Here is a 7,121-nt window from a genome sequence, read left to right as displayed (position 1 = left end):
GAGGGAGAGATAACGCGAGCGGGAGCGCGCCGTGTGACGTCACGCGGACCGACGCGGCCGTTGTACGCGGACCCCCCTCCCCCGCGGCGCGCCGAAACCGCGAACGCGGTTCCCCTCTCCCCGCGGCGTCCGAAAACGCGGATTCCCCTCCCTGCGGCGCCCAAAAACGCGAACACCCTCCCCTCTCCGCGGCGCCCAAAAACGCGAACACCCCCCCCCCCCGCGGTACCCCCCGGCGCCGCGGACCCTTCTCTCCCTCACCCCCCCCCCTCGGAGCACCCGAGTTAGAACCGACCTATATACCCTACTTTTAACGCAATAAAATATTTATTAACAAAATATTAATTAAAGCCGATAAATAAAAAACGACAAGTTTTATAAATATTAAATTGTAACATAGTTATTAAAGAGTAGTGTTTAGCACTCGAGTAGGTATAGTATGGGCGTTCTGGATCAAGGTGTGGTAGGGGGATGACGTCACCGGCGTGGTGGGGGATGGCGTCACCGGCGTGGAGAGTGGATAACGTCATCGGCGTGGAGGGGGATGGCGGCGTGTTTGCATCATTAATTAAATTAGGTTATAAATAATTATATTACAATAATTAAATTAAGTTATAAAAATGATATTAATTTATAGGTTATAAATAATTAAATTAATTAAATTAGGTTATAATTAATCATAACCTAACTCAATTAATTTAATTATTTATAACCTATAAATTAATATAATTTTTATAACCTAATTTAATTAATGATGCAAACACGCCGTCATCCCTCACCACGCCGATGACGTCATTCAAAAAAAATCAACAAAAACCATATTTTACGTGACTTAAACTATAGAGTCCCCGTAGTGGGGAAATGAGAGTGGAAGACAGGAACGAACAAGTTCGTACGTGCCATGATGAGATTATTCTATTTTAGATAAAAGTTTTTATCAATATTTTAATAATTTTATTAATTCTTTATTATAAATTGTTTATATAATTAAAAAGGACATTACCGCAACATATATATATATATATATAATTAAATATAGAGGAGGCTAATGTTAGATGAAAACGGAAGAGATAGATTGAAAAATAATTTTGCCACTATTTATGCTAATATTCAATTTTTATTCGTTATTTACATTTTTGCTTCATATACAATGTTATCTAAGCCGTAAGCTAATAGTTCGCAATCTATGAGCGAACTTCCATCGGACACCTCACTCACAGTACTTTTCTCGCCTGACATTTATCCGTGATACGATTTTGTCGCAAGATTGTTACAAAATGTTTATACTTATTACTAACATGCTGTATATCTTGACATAAATTGAAATATACATGTTCGACACATTGTTCGATTTCAAACAAAAATAATACAGTTGCTGGTATCATGTATAAGCATGTATCGCGCAACGTAAGTTTTACAATATTAGCGTCACGCATTTTAACAAGTTCTATAATTAGATCTTGAATAGACAGCGATGGTTACCGACAGTCGACTGCATGAGTTGTTCGATATCCATGCGTCTTTCGATGATCGTTGTCCACGTTGTCCACGGAAGCACGATCTGATTTCCCCGATTGTCACCAAGAATCAATTCCACAAAGGATGTAGATCCCACACTGATTCCGATATCCAAATACTTGTAAGCCGTGACTGTCAGGGCAAATCGTCTGCCCAAGATACGAGGCGTATAACGAGGTTCTGATTTATTAAAACTGTGGAAAAATAAAGTAGACAAATTAATAAAATTAGAAAAAATAAATTTTAAAAAATTTATCCAAAGTAATACTTATGTTTTGCGCTCGTCCGATGAAACTTCACGAGGCTTAGGCGTATAACAAGGTTCCGATTTTTCACGAGAATACGGTACGTAATAATTCATACTTGTGCTGCTTCCCTCGAAGCCGCGAAGTCCCTTATCGGGAATATCACGAATGAACATCCACTTCTCAGAATTATTTACGTCTTCACTGCGACCAGCCATTGTTTTTATTTCTCCGTAAGAGGTATACTTTTTTCACTGTTGAAGTTGTCGCTTCGAACGATGAGACTCGATTGATTTTGACTTCGTAACACTAGTTAAAACGTTAACTCCGTTTGCAACGCTTTAGAAAAATTGGACGGCGCGCGCAGATAAAAATTATAAGGGAAGGGATAATTCCCCTTCCTTCAACATTTTCAAGCACCAATGTCAGCGCTGCTTACATAGAAGTTATAAAAAAAATGCATACAAATGACTAAGAAGTGGAAAATGAACCAAGTATACGCGACAACACCCTACCTTCAAAATTATGATGTGGTGGGGGAAATTAGGAGAGGGAAACCACTACCAACTAATGGGAATGGGGAAAAGAAAATAAAGCATTGTAAAATTATATATAATTAATTTTTTTAAAAAGATCCCAATTCTTCTGGCGTTGCGACCACCAGTTAAATAATTTTAATACATTTTGTAATGCGCAATTCTTAACATGTTTTCCGCATCGCATAGTGTTAGTAACATCTAGATTATTTAAAGATTTGATATCTTCGTAATCCGCATTCAAAGTCTCGATAATCAGATTTTCTTTCGCATAATTCTCAAGCAGATCCACCAGCCATTCTTGTTTTTGGCATCCCTTGACGTACACGATAGTCGGCGTCTCGTCATCCTCTTCTGTACCAAGCACGGCTGACGTAATTAGGCGTTTTACCATACCGTATGGCACGTTTCCCTCATCCCATGGTAATCCATGGTGATTTGCAATCAACCAGGAAGCACATGACTTGTCAGATTTTGTGAGAAGACTCCACGTCATGGGGCACGTAAAGATGTAATGCTCCAGAACGGTCCCGTTTCTCAGTACTGCTGCCTCCTTTACGACAAATTTCATCCCGACGATGAATCCTTGCAGATCGACAAACGTTGGCACGATCATGATGCAACGAAGGAACGATCCTTACTGTACCATATCGCGCTACATATGTCGCTCTTATATAGGATTATTTGTCAACATGGCGATTTACATGAGTTTGCGCACTACATTAGACAGCGGGCAGTATTCGATTATGCGATCATGCAAGATGAGACAATAGGCGGTAGTATTTGCAGGTACATTTTCTTTACAGTCAAATTCTATTCGCACATCCACGGTGGCGCTCTTGACAGACTCGTTTTGTCGTGAGCAATCAATGACAACAAAAGGTCCTTCCATCAGGAATGTATACAAGCTGCAAAGCGTATCACTGGAATCGTATCCGTAATAAGTTTTACGAAAACGCGCGTACATATCAAAAAGAAGGCCGTATCGATTTTTAGTAAAATCTAGGTTCAAGTCATCGTACGGATAAAATTCGGAGTTTAGATAAAGCTTGACATTGGTCAAATTACAGTCATCGAATACGCTAACATTTTGAGACATGATATTCTTGCGGCCGGTCTGCAGCGCAAAAATAACGTATCGCGGCTTCTCTGCTGAGTCGCAGTCTTGACAGCCCACGAATGCTTGGTCGTGCTCTGCAAGAGGGGATACTCGTACAGATCCCACGAACGAAAACTGACACTAAGATATCGCCCGCTCCCCAAGGCCCGTAACAAGGATAGTTTATTAACCTCGTTTAACGTAACGTGAGGCATTCGCCACTGTACTTTAAACAGTTCGATTTCCGGCTCCCTCGCCGGATCTCCTACAATGCAATTGTTGTCGCTACGCGCACGTATCAAAATTAATTCGTGACGAGCATTAACAACGACGCGTTTGTAATCTTCACAAAAGCCCAGCAACATCTTGAGCGGTACGCAAAAGTTGAAGTATCCTTCCGGTATGCTCGATGAAACGTCCCATCCGGCATTCCGCATGAGTTGAGAATCATTATACGATAGCGATACGTAGTTCTTGATGGTACTTGTTATTCCAACGTTTCTGTTGCGATCAATCTCCACACCGTTGAGCTCGTATCGAATCTCATCGAACATGAACGCTGCACAATTATTTACAAGTGTTGCCTGAGACGCGTCACTCCTTTTCTTTATTATCAATCTTCCTTTGACGTAGAGAAAGCTTTCACACGGCAACGTGTATAAATCTTGCTGTTGTATGGGTATTCTTATCTCATCGTTGTGTCCAAACGTCGTATTGGCGTACGGATTGTACGTGTGATTCTCAATCTTGACGACGCTATCGTCAAAGATCGGTTCACCTCCAATGTTTAAGATATTAGCCATTTCGTACGACAAAACCCAATAATTTCAAAAATTCAACGTTTGACGCAGTGAGTTTCTTCTTTGGCGATCGGATTGTCTCTCTAATTTTGTTACTCGTCTGTCGCACCTTCTCCACTTCGTTCAGTACGAGCATCGCACATGCAGTCTAACAGTGATCTCTTCTCCGCGAAAATCAATCAATCGACCGTCCTGATCCACGACGCGAATCGTTAGATCAGTAATGCTCCGTACGATGATCGGAAGGTAAATGATCTGCGCCGGCGTTTCCGATATCTTATATCCTGGTGGCACATTCGGCGAAAACTCATGTATCGTGTGCACATACTTGTCGTTGCTGTATGCACCCGCGGTCACGTTACACTCTATGCGAATGATGTTTACACTGATGATATTTATCGGCACGTCCGATTCGTACCATTGTCGCGGCTCCAGCACGCGATTCGCTGAAAATCCCAGCAACGATCCAATGTTGTTCGGTTTGGTGAAATTTATCCGATAAGCACATTTGATCTCACTCTTCATCGTATTGTTGTTGGCTCGAATGATCAACGGATATTCTTCATCTTCGCCGACATGTTTCTTTCTCGCAATATTATTATTATTGGATTGGCCCAATTGTAAAATTGATTGTTTCAAATACGTGTCTATGTCACGCAATTCGTACAATCCTTCGGGAACGGTAATCTCCTTATCGTCAAAGTAGAATTTATTGTTCGAAGAATTTACGTTCGGTATCGTGTAATAGGTTTCGAAATCTGTCAGACCGAGCTCGTAATCGCCATCGCTCAAATCCACGGTGGGAAAGTAGCTTACCGCGAGGATGCTACTCTTGCCGATGAGCGTAAATGTCAGTGACATGTTTGAATGAATACTGAGTTCAAACAATGCAACGCCAGTCTTTAAATTGATCGTCAACCGTCTGTAGAAAGCGCAGACACAGTTGTCCACAATTGCTCTGATCGTATCGTTGATAAGGTGTGCGATTGTACTCAATTTGCGTCACGTTGTTCTTTAGATACAGCACCAATTCTCTCGGCGTTCGAAGATTACCATAACTGTCGAAATATATGGCTCGATCACCCCTCTTCGCGTATGCCACCCAGTGAGTACCCGGTCCCTCAGCGTTATCCAAATTCACGATGCCACTCTCGTTTCGACGCACTCCATCCATCGGTAAAGTAGTACGCATAAAAATACCTCTAAAATATGGAATGTGCATACGCTTTGCAAGTTGTTGCAGTTGTACGTTGGTAGTTACACCTTTCGGAATTTTTAACGTTTCCTTGACATTTTTTTTTTTTTTACTCGAGACTCCATGTCCGCGTTTGTATAGAGCGAGATAAAGTCCGTGACCTTCCATGGCGCGATTGTGACGTTTAAGTTCTTCCAGCTGACGCCGCGCGACTTTGTTATCGTTCACAGCCTTCGCGACTCCCGCCGCTCCACCGACCAACGAACCGAGAACTCCCAACAACGGTAGAATGGGCAAGATACCACCGCGTTTCGCCGCTGGAAGTATCCGTTTTTTCGAATCCGCTCTCTTCTTCATCTTCGTCTTCGCCTTCACCTTCGCCTTCATTTTCAAACCCATTCCGAGCTTCCGCTTAGCCTTCATGGCCGCCCAGACGGCTGTAGCTGCAGCTTTCTCGCAGAGAGTCGAGTCTTTCGCGACGGCACGTCCTAGCGCTCTCTCGGCGAGTATCTTGTCGGCCGCGTGTCTCTCGGTGAGATCGTTGCTGCGAGAATAAGCTATGTCGTGTTCGCGACACGCTGCGTCCAATGGATTAATACCTTGATCACCTCTTGCCAATCGTTTTTTTAAATGAGTGCCCGTACCACAAAACTGATAGCCGGGGATATGTAATTCGAATGGAAGTGCGTTTATCGCGCGATTTAATAAGTCTTTGCCTATTTTCGTTGGCATTCGCTGCAATCCTTTATCAATGGCGCGGGACCGTCGATGTGCGTTCGCTGCCACGGTTGATTGTAATGCTCGTAACAGCGACGATATGTCTGAACCTCTGAATCTGTCTTTATATGTTCCGGAAGCTTGTCCCACACGTAGTGGACGTGATCACCACACATTCGCAGCAGAACAGGTTTCGGCACAAATTGTAGCTGTTCGACACTCAAATCGCGGATATCGGAAGGTCTCGACAGCAGGACGAACATCTTTGCTACTGAGCGATTCACGGTTCCGCGCACCTATAAATAGGCGTTCGGCCGGAAGCTCCAGTTGACAGTCTGAAAAATGAAATTCGTGCGACAACCGTTGACGATTCGCGTGACGAATTGCGACGACAGGTTACGGTCGATGGGGAGAAGCGGAGAAGCGCAGGCACGGTGCGATGCTACCGACTACTATACGCGCGATCATTTGCGGCCCCTCGAATTGCGGTAAAACCAACGTCCCAGTGAACACAGTTTCTAACAGTTTTATAACTGAGAAGTTACAAGTAATATTACGTCTGTTATACTCTGTACAACGTAACTATAATATAAGAGGTTATTTATAAGTAATATTACCAGATTTACATTTAGAATACATATTGGATATATAAAAACTTATATTTAGGTAATATTGCATAAGAAGATTTGTAATATTACGAAAATGTAATTTGTAAGACATAGATGATATTACAAACGTTATTTGCAAAACACGTTAATGTTATATTAATTTTGCACACTGCGTATACTTATTGTCCATCAGGGGTCAGAAAATGGATCATAATAATCAAATCGAGTCATACTATTTTTATCGCTGATTAGACGTAATAAGAATACAATTATATATCCTTTAAGGTTGATAGCTCGCTTCCCGAACGCAGCCATAGTGAAAGTTCCCGTTTAGGCTAAAACTATACTGATTATTAAGGCTTATACTTATACATCATATATATATATATATATATATATATAT

At 42.0% G+C, this 7,121-nt stretch overlaps 1 pseudogene; it reads right to left on the bottom strand.

The window, feature by feature from the left end:
- Positions 1–1,083: 1,083 nt before the first annotated feature.
- On the bottom strand, positions 1,084–1,981 carry LOC139785250 (uncharacterized; annotated as a pseudogene).
- Positions 1,982–7,121: the final 5,140 nt, after the last annotated feature.

Source organism: Temnothorax nylanderi, unplaced genomic scaffold, assembly GCF_030848795.1.
Source record: "Temnothorax nylanderi isolate EJ_2023f unplaced genomic scaffold, tnyl_v1.0 TNYL_tig0763_pilon, whole genome shotgun sequence".
Lineage (NCBI taxonomy): Eukaryota > Metazoa > Arthropoda > Insecta > Hymenoptera > Formicidae > Temnothorax > Temnothorax nylanderi.
The sequence above is the reverse complement of the archived record's forward strand: the minus strand, read 5'-3'. Positions and strand labels throughout refer to the sequence as shown.